Here is an 18,522-nt window from a genome sequence, read left to right on the forward strand (position 1 = left end):
TGAATGCTGCAATAGGACTTTGCACTGAGGAGGGAAGGCAAGACTCGGGAGCATGTTCCCAGAGGTGGCAGTATTTAAACTGGGCTTTAACAAAAGTACGAAGACTGGAGAATCTGTTCCTTTTGTGCCCAGGAGGAAGGTGGCAGGGAGGTGCTCTGTGGATTTTCTGGTGGATTTGTTACTGACTGGTTCCTTCCGGCATTCATTTAGGATGTATTTTTCAGGTTCTTGTTGTATGTGGTGAGAATTTGTGGGCTAACAGTCTGGTGAAGGAGATGGTATATTGGTTTGCCAGGGCTTCCATGACCAAATACCACAGACTGGGTGGCTTAAATTAACAGAACTTTCTCACAGTTCTGGAAGCTGCAAGTCCAAGATCAAGGCGTTGGCAGGTTTGGTTTCTCCTGAAGCTTCTCTCCTTGTCTTGTAGATGGCCACCATCTTGCTGCCTCCTTGCATGGCCATCCCTCTGTGCTTACACATCTCTTGTGTCGCTTCCTCTTCTTATAAGGACATCAGTTATTTTGGATTAGCCCCAGTCTCCATTTAATCTAGTGACTTCATTAAAGATTCTGTCTCCAAATACTGTTACATTCTGAGGTACTGGGGGCTAGGACTTCAGCATACGAATTTTGGGGGACAAAATTCAAACCTAGAGGAAGAGTGTTTAACCGACTCTGGAGACATCTAGGAATCTTCGCAGAGGAGGGGCCTTGAACAGCCTCTTGAAAGAGGGTAGGATTTCACCCCTCCACTGAGCACTGGGGGCAGGGCAGGGAGGGAGCTGAGAGTTTGCAGGGAGTTCCCACAGATGAGGTGTGAAGGTGGAGGAGAGGGCTTTGCAGACCAAGATGGTGAGTAGCCATTTTAGCAGAGGAGATCTGGAGTAGCGGAACCAGGAATGTAGAGGAGGGCTAGTGGTGAGGGCTTGTTCTGTGCTGGGTGGGGGATGAATGAGAGGGAGGGGAAGGAGCACATGCCCTAGGGCAACCAGGGCAGGCTTCTCCCCAGAAGACCAGGCAGTGAAGAGAAATGAGGAAGAGGATGGAGTTTTTATCTAATAGCTTAACATCCTAATCACCAGAGTAAGACATAGTTGTAAAAATGTTACAGAAAAGAATAAAGTTAAAAAGTAAAATCATACTCCTCACCTGGTTTCCATCCTACCAACAGCCTGTGCTTGGCCTTGCCTGCTTTTTAAGATTCTATTTAAAAAAATATATATATATATATGAGTGAGTGCTTGTGTGTGTGTTCACGCACACGCACATGAGAGAGAGAAGGGTGGCCGGGAGAGGAGAGAAAGAGGATTTGCTTGCCCCGACCCCATTTGTTGACTTTGGCCTTTCTTGGAGTTTCCCTCATTCTTCCAGTCCTTTATCCCCAAAAGGTAAGGGACATGAACTTCAGCAAAATAATCAAAATCATTCTTATACATATATTCAGAGTTAAATCTTTTGGATCACCTAGCACACCTAAATTATCTCAGATAAGATTTCAGAGCCAGCCTGCCTGCCTGCTTTCCTTCCTTCCTTCCTGTTCATCTGTCTTTTTAAATAAAAGAGGGGTTTGCACAAGTTTTATTCAGTAGTGCATTTTAGTGTTTAAAGTTTATGTTCTCAGTATGCTTTTTATTGGTATTGTAACTGCCTGGACAATAACTAAACCCTATGTCATAAAGAATGCTAGTGAGCCTTCTAAAAATGTTACAGCCATACCTCATCCTGTTGCACTTCGTTCATATTGTGTTTTTTACAAATTGAAGGTTTGTGGCCACCCTGGGTTGCTCAAGCCTATTGGTGCCATTTTTCCAATGGCATTTGCTCACTTCATGTCTTTATGTCACATTTGGTAAGGCTTGCAGTATTTCCAACTTTTGCATTATTATTACATTTGTAATGGTGATCTGTGATCAGTGATTATGACTCACTAAGAGCTCAGATGATGGCTAGCATTTTTTAGCAATAAAGTATTTTTTTTCTAAGATTTTATTTATTTGTCAGATAGAGAGAAAGAGAGAGAGAGAGCACAAGCAGAGGGAGTGGCAGGCAGAGGGAGAGGCAGGCTCTGTGCTGAGCAAGGAGCCCGATGTGGGACTCGATCCCAGGACCCCGGGATCATGACCTGAGCCGAAGGCAGACGCTTAACGACTGAGCCACCCAGGTGCCCCGCAATAAAGTATTTTTTAAGGCGCGTGCATTGTTTTTTTTTTTTTTTTAGACCTAATGTTATTGCACACTTAATAGACTGCATTCTAGTATAAACAAAACTATAAATGAGCTGGAAAGCCAAAAAATTCATGACTTGCTTTTTGTAATATTCACTTCATTGCAGTGGTCTGGACCTGGAGCCACAGTATCTCCAAGGTATGCCCTTATATGTAATTAGATTGTCTAGTTATCGCATTGAGATGTGTGGCAAGGGTTTTTCATGCTGTTTCTGAAAACTGATTTGGACTAGTGGGAAGATCTTAAGAGTAACACCTTATCAGACCTTTTAGAGAATGGAATATTGTTGTATTGAAGAGGCTACCATCAAATGTATAAACAAAATCTTTACAAACCATTGGAAATGGTGTTACTAATCAAATTCCTATCTGTTAGAATTTTTCAGCAGTGGACTGTAATATTTAAATTCATATTAAGATTTGCATTATGACTTTTTTTGTCACAGAATTTTAGATAAGTTTTAATAATTTTTTTGGTACCGCATCATCAGTTTTTGATAATTATTAAATCCATTTGCATGTCAAAGCCGCTGAATCAGAGCTGAGGGACCCTGGTCCTGGTGGAGGAAACAGGCAGAGTCATACAATACAGGGCACTGGGCTTGCTGAGCCGAGCCTGGAACCCTCATGCTCCTGTCCCGTGGTCTCTTACCACTTTCTCTGGCCTGTTTATATGTGGTTGACCCCACTACCTGCAGTTTTGCTCTTTTTCTCAGTCCCGAAGGCAGAAATCTCTGTTATTTTAGAACCTAGAAACCTCAGAGCTGAAAATCTGACCATTTACCCTCCTCCCCAGACACCTACCTTAGCCACATGTGATACCTCTTGGGGGCTGTTCAGAGAGTTAGAAATTAGTACTTTTTTTTTTTTCCATTTTCATTAACAACCTTCTGATCAACAGAATCAGTTGAGAACCGGCTTTATCATTTAGAACTGAAGTAAATCTAGCCCAGTGCAGAAAAACTTGGTATCTGTCCTGCTTAGGACTGCTTTATCTTGAGTAAAAATCCTAATTTCATGGGACTTTTTGAAATTTTGGAAACTAGCTTATGGCCTTCGGTACCCTCTGGGCCCTGACTGGGAACCACCGTGCACGAGGGGAGAAACCAGGCTTGAGTTTTAGCCAAGCCATTCAAGGAGACTTTTGTGTAGCTTTGTTCAGTGTCTGAAATGAGCACTTTTCCACCGGAATAAAGTTTTCCACCAACTAGTTCGGTAGGAATGAAATATAGCTTGTTCTGCCAGAAGTCAACAAGACAGCCTGTCCCCATGTTGTTCTGGTCAGGCGGTGACCCTCCATATTCGTTCTGAGCTGGATATCCCCTAGGCCATTGCAGGGCCTATGTGCTCTGAAGAGGGGTCTCACGTGGGAAGGGCGAGGAGGGGAAGAAAGGATGAGATGAGGCTGTGGCATTCATGAGCCCAGAGGCCTATGATAGTCACGTGATCCCCCCCCCTTTTAAATAAAAGAATAAAGATAATTGTCTTTCTCGCTGTCTACAGATTAGGGGTCTGGGGGGTTCTCTTGGTGTGTTTGGCATATGTAAGTTTTGTTTATGATGCACACCTGAGGGGGCTGTGAGTCTTTACGTTGTGTGCCTTACCCAACCCAGTCAGATTGTGGCTTTCGGTAATTCTGTGTTTGCTTCATTAGCATCAAAGAGAAACAGTTTCTTTGAAAATAAAGTGGTATGTACCTTCATGGGCGGGCTTCTTTGCTACAGCATTGTGTGCTGTCCCTACCCTCTTGAAGAGGCTGAAGCCAACCTCCCGGGGTAGCAGAGACTCCCGACAGAGGGCAACGGCAGACAATCTTCACCTGAGTCTCCAGGCTCTGCCTGCTAGTGGTGATCTTTTTTGAGAAGAAAGAGCGAGGCTGGGCTTTGAAATCAGACCCCAGGGTAGCTTCAGATTCCAGCTGGGGGACATCTGGTGGTTTAGTTCCTGAGCTGAATGATAAGATTTATCTCCCAGGGTCGCTGTGAGGGTGGAGTACCAGTGCCGTGTTTCACTGGGACCAGTACAAACCCTTCTCCCTGCCTTTTATGTTACTCAGTTCTGTGAATCAAGGGGGCGAGGTGGTATCACCTGAGCACTCAGTCTGAGGCTTTGGGAGATTCGAGTTGGCTGGGAACTTGGGCCACCTGTAAAGCAGGTAGAGCTGTTGTGTCCAGCACATAGCCATCAGCAGAACGGGGCACGTAGCCTCTCGTTAACCCTTAGCGACTCCTCCGGGAGTGAAGTGCATTTGTGATGGACATCACCCCTGGGCCTCCTTGCAGGTGTGAAGGAACTGCCTGGGACCATCCAGAAGACGTGTCTGGTGGTGCAGCCGGCGCTGGAAGTTTAAGTGAGACTAAGGTAGCCACACGGGGACATCTCGGTGCCAGGCTCTGGCCCCAGGACGGGCAGTGCTCCCAGAGCTGCAGATCGAGGCACTGAGGCACGCAAGCCCAGAGCATGCCCTCACAGCGGAAGCAAGTGCTGCAGCCAGCTGCCCCCCAAAAGACCGGGGAGAAGCCCCAAGTTGTGGCTCGGGTTTTTCAAAACATAGTTGAAAAGAGAACGTCAGTGTTACAGAGAATTCAGATAATCCTGTGGATTTCACAATGATAAAATTGTGTGTTACTAGGGGTCCAAAATAATGCAGAGAGAGAGATATATTTGGTATTAGTGTTAATTCCTTTCCAGTCCTACCTCTTCCTCTTGTGTTTCTAAGGGGAGATGCACAGGGAGCTGGTGGAGAAATATTTTCAAAGGAAAGCATAGACCCGTTTCATACAGTCCCATCTGGCTGAAGCGCGGTGTGTAGACCATCCTTGAGTGAATTCTTTCTTGGGTGAGAGCCTTCTGCACTCCAACTGACCGTGTACCTGGTAGTGTTTGCAGTCTGTGGTGGTTTTTGCACAAGAGTGTCTGCTTTCCTGATGGGTTTAGATCTTTGTACTTAAGATCTGATTTGAAATGTTTGTTCTTAACAGAGGTTTTGAATATGCTAATAACCCCACCACGTTAGACATAGGCAGTGGGCAGGCTACCTTGAAACCCAGGATGACACAAGGTTGATCCCTCTGTTTATTTCCATTTGAGGTATATGCTGAGTACATGGACAGTGGCTTGTCCATGAAATGCTTTTCTCCAAGAAAACGCTGCCATCTTGAATCCCAGATAGCTATGGGCACTTTTATACGAACTTGAGATGGTGTCACTTTGATTGGAGCTCCTCCATGAGTTCAAATTCTGCTCTATTCCATCTGGCTTTTCTACCTTGCCCGCGACACTGAGTATCAAAGGACTGGGCTTCCAGATCCAGCCCATCGTTCTTCAGCTATGGCCTGGTAAATAAGTCTGCTGTGGCACCAGGCTTGCCATTGCTGTGATGGGTCTAGAGCTTTGGAGGCCTGCGTTCCTCACTGAAGGTTGTTAAGGAAAACCCTTCACCTCCCCGAGAAAGTTAACTCATGTGAAAAAGAGGGTGTTAATAGCTATCGTGGAAGGTTGTTGAGAGAATTAAAAAACCTCACTGGTGAGAGCACAGTGCATCCAGAGGGAGGCCCATGTGCAGACAGCTCTACTAGCTGCCAGACGCCCCCTCACAACAGCCTGGGGGATCCGACTCCAGGCAGATTCACTTTTCAATTAAAATTTTAAAAAATCCAGCTTATACCCCTGAACCCCTGAAAATACTAATATGGAGGTGAATTTTGTGGGCATGACTGTGTTTAGTCGGTGGCTTTCTTCAGTAAGCGCAGTAAAGTGAAATAGAACACTTGGTCAGGACCTGAGTCCAGATACCAAAACTTTTATTTTTGGAAACCCTGTCATTTTATTGTAAACACTCAGCAGAGGGAAGGGTGTAATTGTCCAGGGACACATTTACTGTCTTGTCCCCAGTCTAGTGTTCCCATTGTGTTTGGGCATCACCTTTTCTCTGCATTAAATCGTGTAATTTTTAAAAGTCACGCAGCCTTTGGGGCTCCTGAGTGGCTCAGTTGCTTAAGCATCCGACTCTTGGTTTTGGCTCGGGTCTGGATCTGGGGGTCGTGAGCTCGAGCCCCACACTGGGCTCCACAGTCAGCGCAGATGCTGCTTGAGACTTTCTCTCCCTCTCACTCTGTCCCTCCTCCCTCCCCTGCTCTGTCTCTCTCAAATAAATAAATAAATCTTGAAAAAAAAAGTCATGCAGCCTTTAAAATAATGCTAGAGAATGCACAAAGAGGAATTAATTTTTTAATCAAAATTTATGAACTTGCTGTCCTACTTGAATTATCTTTTTCTATTTGACTAAAATAGAATTTGATTTTTCTATGGGGTATTTAACATTTTGGGTCATAATCATGCCAGGGATGAATTAGTAGATCTTCTCTGAGTGAACTGTCAGGACAGATCCCCTCTGGGTTTGAAATACAATTAAAAATGTCAGTGAACTCTCTTGGAGGTCCACAGAGCTTCAGGGACCCTTCACCAATGCCGGCAAGGACTGACAATAGCCACCCGAGTACAGAGAACATAAGGCAGCAGCAAACTCTGCAGGAGCAGGAGGGAGAGGCTGCCCATCACCTCTGTCAGGCTTTTCTGGTCTCAACTTCCTTGTAGTTTCAGGATATTATTCCCAGATTTCCTGCAGGGTTGTTTTTAGCACAAGGCTATGGGTCCAGTAGGGGGCCTCTCTCAATAAATGGCCAGTGCAGGAGATTTCCAAAAGAGGAACGAGTCTCTAAATTTAAATATCCATGCTCTCTGCAACTCTTCTCCCTTTAATTAGGCTCTCAGACTTGCTTCCTTTCCACTTGGCACACCTTTCTTTTGTTTTTGGCAGGCTTTGAAGGGTGTGGGGAGAAGTTGTAGAGAGGAGGGCAGGAAGAATCTTGTTGGTGGCCACCTGTCCCTACCTTCCCCATCTCTTCCCTCCACAGAGGTACCTGACAGCCTCAGAGCTGATAACAGGGAGCTGAAGGTAGAGGAGGAGAACAATTTTATTTGGGTAGAGGTCAGTAGGTACAAAGCAACTTGTTTCCAGGGTGTATTAAAAATACTGGTTTCGGGGTGCCTGGGTGGCTCAGTGGGTTAAGCGTCTGCCTTCGGCTCAGGTCATGATCTCAGGGTCCTGGGATCAAGCCCCACATTGGGCTCCCTGCTCAGCGGGAAGCCTGCTTCTCCCTCCCCCTCTGCCTCTGCTTCTGTTCCCTCTCCCAATCTCTCTCTCTCCCCCTAATAAATAAATAAAATCTTTAAAAAAAAATACTGGTTTCATGCAAATAGATAATCATGCAGTTACTTACAAGTAGGCAGTCGTAATATATATATATATATATTTTTTTTTTTTCCGTTTCCCTTCAGATTTCCTATGTTCCTTTTATACAAGTGATTGCCCAGATCATAATTCTCTGCTGAGATTTGGGTTGGATTCAAGAATTTGGAGAACTCCTGCAGCTTTGTAACTTCAGGCGTGTGACCAGCAGAGAACTTCACCTTTTGAGGAGTTCTGTATTTTGCCAGTCATCTCTTACAACTGAGTGCCAAAGGTAAGTCTGCAGTGCCCTGCTTAAAACAAATGCGAGAAGTTGGTGCTTTCGCCTCAAATGCTTGATTTGCAGAGTAGGTTTTACATGAATTAAGTGGCAGTTAAGTGTGGCCCCAAAGTGTTGAGCCACATCCAATTGAAGGTTTCAAGGGCTCTGGTTCAAAAATTAGATTGCTGTTCCTGCATCAGCACATGATGGAACCGAGTAGCTAGAAAGCAGAATGGTGGGTGTCCCCCACTTGTAAAATGCCCTGATGCCCCAGCTCTGCGGCCCAACAGGTGGTCTTGAGCCAGGCCTTTTGTGCGCTGCTTTGGGAGCATGAGATAAACAAGAATTGCCTTTAGGCTACTTTTAGTCTTGCCAAGGTTCCTTCCGACTTTGGTCTTGGGAAGATAAGTCTACATGAAAACATGCCAACAGATAAAGGATTCTGGGGAATGTTGTGCTTGTTTGTATGAGAAATCTGCTCATGTGTGTTAAAATTGTACCGGTAATACAGCATGTGGGCTCGGAGATCCAGGGGTCCTATAATAACAGGTACTGGACAAAAACATGTGTCTGTGTAACAGATATTTCTCAACCCTAAAAAATCGTTTGGGACATTGATTTAAATATAAGAGTTGCGGTTTGATAGTCTGATTAATCTGGTGGTGTATCTCTGGCCAGGCAATAAGGAATGCTTTATGAGAAGGTACAGTTTCATCCCCAGTAGGGAGAGCACCCAAATTCATTAGCTTTCCTTCAGAACCTTATTTTGCCTGTGTTATTCACAAATTGTTTTAAACTATTCTTGGATCTATAACTTTGGACTATAAAATCTCTTGGTGTGATATCTGTAAGTTTATTGGTTTAATATAAATTAGAATTGTCTTTCATTTGGCCTAAAACTACTACTAAACTTCTTGTGAGTGGGGTCCCCCCCACCCTGACCACTTTTTTTTTTTTTTTCTTTTTTGGAGGCTTCTTAATTTCACTTATGTTCCTTATTGATGTGTGGTAACCAGAACAGCACAGAAATAATGTGTAGTATTTCATAAGGGTAGGATTAAGTGTCTGGGTGTCTTCACCTTATTATCCTTTATGGTTTCATTTGGTGGAAATGACATGTCTCATTTATTTAGAGTGTTGTGATGTCCAGGTCTACATCCTGGTTTGGAATCGAAAGCTTGGAGGTCATATTGTGCAGCCTGATTCTACGCCCTCCTTCCTTCCTCCCGCTATGCTCAAAGTTATTCTGACCTTGCTCCCTGGACCTGTCTCTTCCTAGCCTTACACCCCCTCTTGCATTGTTGGGGCACTCCCAAGTTTCTCTTGCAGACATGATATAAGATAAACACCATTGGGATATTAGACATCCATTCCTAGGAGATTTCCGTTACACAGGAAAGCTCTTACCCGTCGCAGATCAATTTTTTTTTAATAGTCATTGAAGTGGAACCTTTTAAGACTTAGTATTTTATAAATGTAGTCATGTATTTGATGGCAGTAAGAGAAAAATAAGCACAAATCCTCAAATCTGATCGTCAGAATTCATCAGTAATTCATCAGTATCAGCATCTGACACTTAACGATATTAACACACTTAATCATTTCAGTTATTCTGAAAGTTTCTCTTTCCCAGAGAGTGGTAGGCAGGGTAGTAACATGCTCACTCCGAGCAGGGTATTCTGCACGAGTGCCTGGCAGCTGTCAGTGACTGTTGGGCAAATGGCTGATTCCTGGGTGCAACTAGGTAGAGAACCATTCATAACCATGAAAAGATACTTACACAATATCCATACCCATATTATTTTAAAGAATTAATTTTTATAAGCTCATGACATCCATGGCCAAAACCCTGTAACTTCTTAAAAATTACTTCTCTGGTTTAGATAAATGTCCAGTGGGAAAATCATTAGATATATCCATTCATATAATAAATATTGTGAGCACCAACTGGATTCTAGACTATTTTTTCTTACAGTTCTAGCACTGTGTTTTAGCAGCTACAAAAATAGATAAAATAAGCTCTAGGCAGCGTTTCTCTTGCCCTTGTGGGTTGGGGGCAGGACCCTGACAGCTCTGGTTGAGGTTCTTATAGTGAGTCCCTGGTGCCCAAGGCATAGTGGACTGCCCCTCAGAAAGGAGTCTGGAAAAGCCATGGGAAGCTGTGTTTGGAGTGAATTTTAGAGAATGAGGGCATGTGTGTGCAGAGGCATAGTGGGTCCCTTTGGTAAGGACAGGCTGGGTGGATTCGCTGGGTAATGGCTCTTAGAGTCTCCAGATCATTTAAGCAATAATGAGTGGGGACCCAGCATGCTCTTTGGTCAGTGGTCTTTCAAGCGCCAGCAGGAAAAGTGACTTTATCCAAGGGCATATTTTGGAAAGAAATGGAGGCCGCGCTAGCCTGGTAAAGTGGTGAGTGGGATGTCAGCCTCTCATGCATTTCCCAGTTATTAGGACTCAAAGTTTGCCCTGTCCCAGCTGAGACCTATACCTAAGGCTGGGCTGTGGGGAGCAGTTTGAGGAGGGTGGAGTGTCCCAGCTACATCTCAGAGGGGCCTGAGTGGGGTCCCGAGCCCCTGTTTCCAGGTGGTATGCTTCCCTGCCCCGTATTCTTGTCTTCCCTGGAGCCTCCCCGACTTTGAAGTTGAAGAGCAGTCTTGGGAACTCCTTAGCCCTGACCCTGCCCGCTGTGGGGAGTGGGGATCATGGGAGAAGCATGGTAGCAAAGCCCTTCCATTTACACTGGCAGTGGTAATGAATGTAGAGCCTGCACTTAATTCTTCCCATGTATCATTGAAAATTGACTCTAGTTCACTGTCATTGGAGGCTGCCTGATGTTTACTGGGGATGGAAGATGTGAAGGGCCTTGTACACTGTGCTGAAAATTTCTTATTTTTTGAAAAACGACTTGGAGACATTTTCAGGACAGAAGCCCAAGGGGTAGAAGGATGTTGGTGTACAGGGGAGGAAAGACCGTGGCTTAGGTGATAAGACTCATGAGTGAAGGGAAGGAAAGGAGGCCACGGATTCCACAAACGGTCAGTTGCTGTTACGAGCATCAGAGAGCAAATGTTAGCAGCGATCCTGTAATGTCGTTTCCATCTTTGCTTTTTTTAGCTTCATGGAGGTATGATTGACAAAATTGTAAGACTGAAAGTGTACATTGTGGTGATTTGATACACCACATACACCATGAAAGAATCCTGACCATCTAGTTAATTAACACATTCCTCACCTCACATATTTATCTTCGTGTGTGTATGTGAGAACATTTAAATTTCCTCCTCTTAGCAAATTTCAATTAAATAACACAGTGTTACCAACTGTAGTCACCGTGTTATACATTAGATCCTTGGGCCTTATTCATCTTACAGCTGAAAGTTGTACCCTTTTATCAACCTCTGCCTGTTTCCTCCACCTTAAGCCCCTGGCAACCCCTTTGCTACTCTCTGTTTCTACGAGTTTGACTTTTTTTTTTTTTTTTTTTTTACAATTCCACATATGAGTGATACCATGCAGTATTTGTCTTTCTCTGTCACTTAACATAATGCCTCGAGGTCCATCTGTGTTGTCAAGAATGGCAGGATTTCCTTTTTTCTCACAGCTGAAGAACATTCTGTTGTACGTATATATACCACATCTTCATCCATCCATCCCTGGACAGACACTTAGGGTGTTCCCATATCTTGGTTATTGTGAATAATGCTACAGTGAACATGGGGGTGCAGATACCTCTTTGAGATCCCATTTTTATTTCCTTTGGATGTATACCTAGAAGTGGAATTGTCAGATCATCTCGTAGTTGTTTTTAATTTTTTGAGGAACCTCCATCCTGTTTTCAATAGTGGCTTCACCAACCTACCTTTCCATCAAGAGTGGGAAAGTGCTCCCTTTTCTCCACATACGTGCCAATACTTGTTATCACTTATATTTTTGCTAATAGCCATTCTAACAGGTGTGAGGTAATATCTCATTGTGGTTTTGATTTGCATTTCCCCGATGATTAGTCATGTTGAGTGCCTTTCCATGTACCTCTTGGACGTTTGGATGTCTTCTTTGGCAAAGTGTCTGTTCAGATCCTCTGCCCATTTTTTGTTTGTGTTTTTGCTGTTGAGTTGTATGAGTTCTTTGTATATTTTGGATATTAGCCCTTCATCAGATATATGATTTGTAAATATTTTCCTTCATTCTGTAGGCTATTTTTTCACTCTGTTGATGGTTTCCTTTGCTGTACAGAAGCTTTTGAGTTTGGTGTCATCCCACTTGTTTACTTTGGCTTTTGTTGCCTTTGCTTCTGGTGTCAAATCCAAACACTCATTGCCAAGAGTGATGTCAAGGAGCTTACTGCCTGTGTTTTCTTTTAGATGTTTTACGGTTTCAGGTCTTACATTTAAGCCTTTAATCCATTTTGAGTTAATTATATCTATGGTGTAAGCTAGTGGTCCAGTTTCATTCTTTTGCATGTGGCTGTCCAGTTTTCTCAGGACTATGTATTAAAGAGACTTTTCTTTCCCCATTGTGTATTCTTAGCTCCTTTGTTGGTGGTGGTCTTTCAAGCTCCTTTGTTGGAAATTAATTGACCGTATATGTATGGGTTTATTTCTGGGCTCTTTGTTCTGTTCCATTGATCTGTGTGTCTCTTTTTATGCCAACACTGTACTGTTTTGTTTATCATAGCTTTGTAATATACCTTGAAATCAAAAGTCTGATGCCTGTAGCTTTGGTTTGTTTTGTTTTTTTTCCTCCAGGTTGTTTTGACTATTTGGGATCTTCTATGGTTCCATACAGATTTTTTTTTTTTTTAAGATTTTATTTGTTTATTTGAGAGAGAGAGAGCGCATGAGCCCACAAGTGGCGGGGAGGGGCAGAGGGAGAGGGAGAAGCAGACTCCCCACTGAGAAGGGAGCTCGACTTGGGGCTAGATCCCTGGACCCTGGGATGACCTGAGCCAAAGGCAGACACTTAACCAACTGAGCTACCCACGCACCCCGATTCCTTACAAATTTTAAGATGGTTCTATTTCTGATAAAAATACCATTGGAATTTTGATAGGGATTGCATTGAATCTGAAAATGGCTTTGGGTTGTATGGACATTTTAACAATATTAATTCTTATAATCCATGAGCATGAAGTATCTTTCATTTATTTGTGTTTTCTTCAATTTCTTTCATCAATGTCTTAATAGTTTTCGGTGTACAGGTGTTTCGCCTCCTTGGTTAAATTTATTGCTAGGTATTTTATTCTTTTTGATGCAGTTGTAAATGAGGTGGTTTTCTTAATTTCTTTTCCAGATAGGTCATTGTTAATGTACAGAAACACAACTGATATTTGTATATTGATATTGTATCTTGCAACTTCATTGAATTCATTTATTCTGACACCTTTTTTTGGCGGAGTCTTTATGGTTTTCTATATATAATATCATGTCATCTGCAAATAGTGACAGTTTTACTTCTTCCTTTCTGATTTGGGTGCCTTTTGTTTCATTTTCTTATTTAATTGCTCTGGCTAGGACTTCTAGTACTATGTTGAATAAAAGTGGCAAGAGTGGGCATTCTTATCTTATTCCTGATCTTTGAGGAAAAGAGGAAAAGCTATCAGCTTTTCACTGTTAGGTATGATATTAGCTGTGGGCTTTATTATGTTGAGGTACATTTCTTGTATATGCAGTTTGTTGAGAGTTTTTATTAGTGGATATTGAATTTTTTCAAATGCTTTTTCTGTATCTGTTGAGATTATCATATTTTTATTCTTCGTTTTCCTAATATAGTACATCACATTGATTTGCACATTTTGAATTATTCTTGCATCCCTGGATAAATTCCACTTGATCATGGTGTATGCTCTTTTAATATGCTGTTGAATTTGCTAGTATTTTCTAGAGGATTTTTTTATGCTTGTCAGTGATATTGGGCTGTAATTTTCTTTTCTTGTAATGTCCTTGTCTGGTTTTGGTTTTAGGGTGATGCTGGCCTTGTAAAATGAGTTTAGAAGTGTTATCTCCTCTCCTGGTTTTCAGAAGAGTTTGAGAAGGATTGGTATTAATTCTTCTTTAAATGTTTTATAGAACTCACCAATGAAGCCATCTGGTCCTGGACTTTTGTTTGTTGGGAGGTTTTTGATTATTGATTCAGTCTTCTTGCTAATAATCAGTCTGTTTAGATTTTCCTATTTCTTTATAATTCAGTCTTGACAGTTTGTATATTTCTAGGAATTTGTCCCTTTCTTTTAGGCTATTCAATTCGTTGGTATACAGTTTTTCATGGTAGTCTCTTATGATCCTTGTATTTCTGTGCTATCAGTTATAATGTCCCCTTTCATTTCTGATTTTATCTATTTGAGTTCCCCTTTTTTTCTAGGTGAGTCTAGAAAAGGTTTATATATTTTATCTTTTCAAAATACCAGCTCTTAGTGTCATTGATCTTTTCTATTGTCTTTTTAGTCTCTGTTTTGTTTATTTCTACCCTGGTCTTTGTTATTTCCTTCCTTATACTAACATTGGGTTTCATTTGTTCTTTTTTTTTCCAGTTCCCTGAGGTGTAAAGTTATGTTATTTGGGAATCTTTGTTTTTTTCTTTTTCTTTCTTTTTTTTTTTTTTTAAAGATTTTATTTATTTATTTGAGAGAGAGAGAATGAGAGACAGAGAGCATGAGAGGGAGGAGGGTCAGAAGGAGAAGGAGGCTCCTCGCTGAGCAGGGAGCCCGATGCGGGACTCGATCCCGGGACTCCAGGATCATGACCTGAGCCGAAGGCAGTCGCTTAACCAACTGAGCCACCCAGGCGCCCTCTTTGTTTTTTTCTTAATGTAGGTTTTTATCACTATGAACTTACCTTTTAGAACTGCTTTTGCTGCATCCCATAACTTTCGGTGTATGGTATTTCCATTTTCATTTGTCTCAAGATATTTTTTTATTTATCTTTTGATTTATTCTTTCACCCATTGGTTGTTCAGTGGCATGTTGTTTAGTCTTCACATACTTTTGTGGATTTTTCCATTTTTGTCTTGCCATTGATTTCTAGTTTCATACTATTACAAGTCATAAAAGATGCTTGATATGATTTCAGTCCTCTTAAATATATTAAGACTTGTTTGTGGCCTAACATATGATGTATTCTTGAGACTGTTCTGTATGTGTTTGAGAAAAATATTCTGTTGACATTAGGTGGAATCTTTTGTAAATATTAAGTCAGTCTGCTCTAGCATGTATTTTATGTACAAATTTCCTTACTGATTTTCTGTCTGGATGATCTGTTCAACTGATGTAAGTGGGGTAGTAAAACCCCCCACCATTACTGTATTGCTCTGTATTTCTCCCTTTGCATCTGTTAATATTTGCTTTATATATTGGGTGCATAAATATTTACAAATGTTATATCTTATTGGATTGACCCCTTTTTCATTATATAACCACATTTTCTGTCTCAATTACATTTTTTCGGCTGAAATTCTATTTTGTCTGGTAATAAGTTTAGCTACCCCTGCTTTTATTTATTTATTTATTTTTTGGTTTCCATTTGCATTGAATATCTTTTCATCCCTTTACTTTCAGTCTGCATATGTCCTTACATCTCAAAAATGTCCCTTGTAGGAAGCCCATAGATGTGTCTTAGGTTTCTTATCCATTCAGCCACTCTGTTAGCCCATCTTTTGGTTGGAGAATCTTAGTCCATTTACCTTTAATGTACTTATTGATAGTTATGGCTTACTATTGTCACTTTGTTAGTTGTTTTCTTGCTTTTTGTAATTCTTTTGCTCTTTTCTTCTCTTTGTCGATTCCTTTGTGATTTGATGATTTCCTCAAGCGGTATGCTTAGATTGCTTTCTCTTTCTCTTCTGTGTATCTTTTAAAGGTTTATGCTTTGTGGTTACCATGAGGCTAATATAAAACATCTCATAACATCTTACTTTAAGCATCTGATAGCAAGTCTGTATGTATTATTTTCCAGCCTACTACAGAAGCAGCAATGATTTGTTTAAGCATGCATTGGGCAGGAGAAAATGAAAAGCCAACCATATCTGTCACTCTTACATTCATAAAAATCCTATCCAGTAATACTACTTTTAGTAAAGGAAAATTTTTATTTCTTGTCTTTATATAAGCCTCAATTTGTATAATAACACTTTTTCCTGAGTTTATATACCTAGTAAAGTTGCCTTAATTTTTCTCCTCACTTTTACCATATCCCAGCTTTTTTGCATTTTAGAGATGATGATGAGACTGCTAGTAACTCACTTGGCCCCCACAGGGATTATTTAGAAAGACCTTTTACATACAAAACCCATCTCTCAGTCATTAAGCTTTTAGGGCTATAGCTGATCTTGGGAGGTGGAGATATCTGGAAGTAACTTGTTGATTTATGCCAAAATAGAAGGGACCATCTTGGCCCCCTTACTGCGACTCTCCCCTTCACTGGGACTCCTGAGGAGTCTGGGGTAGGGACTCTGCAGCTGGACTAATAGGGTTTTCCTTAAGGGATACTGAGTGTCTGGGGAGAGCAATAGCCTTTGACGTTCCAGTTTTTATAGCAGCTAGATCTGTGATAATCAATTAAATTGATTAAATACCCAGTATATATTGGCAATTGCTAAAAATATTGCAGTGTTGATTCTACCACAGTTAACCTGGTGGTGTAGTCAATGAAGACACTTGCCTGATACCTGGCACAGGGCTTGCCACCTCTACTGTTATGTCTAATCTGAAACACAGATCTCATTACCTCCATTTTATAGGCAGAGAGACTAACCCTCAGGAGAGGTTAAGAGGATTGCTTGTGCTCATAGAGTTGAAATTGTGCACTAGCATTTTGACCAAGGTCATGTTCTTTCTCTTCCCCATGACCCTGACATACCCTGGCAATGTTATAGTAACCACCTGTGGTTTGAGCACTTACCTTGAACCAGGCACCACTTGACGGACACTCCAAGAGATTAAATAGCTTGACCAAAGCTCAGTGCTCGTAAGGGCAGAGCAGGCTGCGCATCCACATCTTCCTGACCCAAAGTCTTTCATTCTTATTAGACCATGAATTTTATTTATTTGCTTATATTTTTTCTCATAGAAAAGTCGCCAGCAGAAGGCCGCCTGGGTGGCTCAGTTGGTTAAGTGACTGCCTTCAGCTCAGGTCATGATCCTGGAGTCCCGGGATCGAGTCCCGCATCGGGCTCCCTGCTCGGCGGGGAGCCTGCTTCTCCCTCTGACCCTCCCCCCTCTCATGCTCTCTCTCTCTCATTCTCTCTCTCAAATAAATAAGTAAAAATCTTAAAAAAAAAAAAAGAAAAGTCGCCAGCAACTAAGTATGGTTTGGAAGCAAGTCTCTTTTGGAAACTTAAGGGAGCAGGAAGAAAAGCTTTGGGAAGGACTGGAGGGGTGGGAGACAGGAACTTCAGTCCTATGGAGGGTCTTGTACCTTCTGAAGTCCCCAGGGTGAACTCAGCAGCTCAGAACCAAGCTGAGGCCAAGATGCAGGCCTTGGACTTCCCCTTGTGCTGTTCCCAGACTGCATTCAAAGTCACCTTGTACTGGTGACTCCAAACTTACAAACAGACTTTTGGAAGTCATTTGTGGGAGCAAGAGGACCCTGTATACTTGCCGTGTGCTGGGTCCTCCCCGTGGTCCATTACACTTCCACAGCACCTTTGTACAGAGTGAAGCTTCATAAAATTGCAGTTTAATGTTTTTTTGTTGTTGTTTTTTGTTGTTGTTTTTTTTTTTATGTAGCCGATGAAATCATCATTTTCTAGTGGTTGAAGTGATGATCAAAGTTTAATCAATCATTTTTCTTTTCTTTCCTACCTAACATGCCCTAGCAGTGTGGCTTTTTAGAAAGCTGGAAAAACCAATTAAAAACACAAAAAAACAAGTCCTTGTTCCCCACACACACCCCCACCTTCTTTTCTCTCTGACAGATTGTAGAAGCGGAGTTCAGGGCATTCCTGTCCTTTCTCCACTGTTCTCTGAATTGTACCCTATAGTTTACAAAGGAATTTTCATGTAAACTTGCATAATTTCTCTTTAAAACCAGAGGACGTGGCTCTTCTCTCTCGCCCCACACCACCACCATTTTATAAAAGAAGGAAATGAGCCAGGAGGTCATGGGTTATAATTACTTGTGCACGCTTGATTGCACAGTGACCTAGCGGCACTGTTCCTTTAAGAGTCGCTGGACTGGGCATGTAGATGTGACAGAACAATATACTAAGAAACAGATCACAGGGAGCTTTGAATGAGAGCATTGCTGCAGTCAAGGTTCCAAAATTAGGAGAGTGTTTTTTTCTTGACCTTCCTCCAGAAAAACAAAAAGTACATTCCCACCATGTGCGTGTGTCACAGGGGAGGGAGGCAGAGGCTTTTAGCAGATTACAGATCATCCATGACTTAGAATACATTTACATTACGGGGCACCTGAGTGGCTCAGTCGTTAAGCATCTGCCTTCAGCTCCGGTCATTGTCCCAGGATCCTGGGATCGAGCCCCGCATCGGGCTCCCTGCTCGGCAGGAGGCCTGCTTTTCCCTCTCCCACTCCCCCTGCTTGTGTTCCTGCTCTCGCTGTCTCTCTCTCTGTCAAATAAATAAAATAAAACAAATAAAATAAAAATAAAATAAAGTAAAAGAATACGTTTACATCCCAATAAACCGTAAGTTGAAAATATTAAGTCAAAAAGGTATTTAATACACCTATGACCATCATCGGTTAGCTTCGCCTTGTTAAACGTGCTTAGAACATTTACGTTAGCCCACGGTTGGGCAGGATCATCTAACACAAAGCCTGTTTTCTAATAAAG

General features: G+C 42.0%; 1 protein-coding gene across 11 annotated transcripts in view; it reads left to right on the forward strand.

Annotated features, from left to right (window-relative positions):
- The window catches only part of NCK2 (NCK adaptor protein 2), a 149,106-nt gene that overhangs the window by 67,039 nt on the left and 63,545 nt on the right, over positions 1-18,522 (forward strand). For all 11 annotated transcript variants that reach the window (XM_064572671.1, XM_045885288.3, XM_045885289.3 and 8 more), the window contains one exon: positions 7,568-7,752. The gene's annotated coding sequence lies outside the window, so the exon portion shown is untranslated. The remainder of the gene's footprint in view (positions 1-7,567; positions 7,753-18,522) is intronic.

This window comes from Mirounga angustirostris, unplaced genomic scaffold (assembly GCF_029215605.1).
Source record: "Mirounga angustirostris isolate CCGP_5_RB_7025 unplaced genomic scaffold, mMirAng1.0.hap1 SCAF_10, whole genome shotgun sequence".
NCBI classification, from domain to species: domain Eukaryota; kingdom Metazoa; phylum Chordata; class Mammalia; order Carnivora; family Phocidae; genus Mirounga; species Mirounga angustirostris.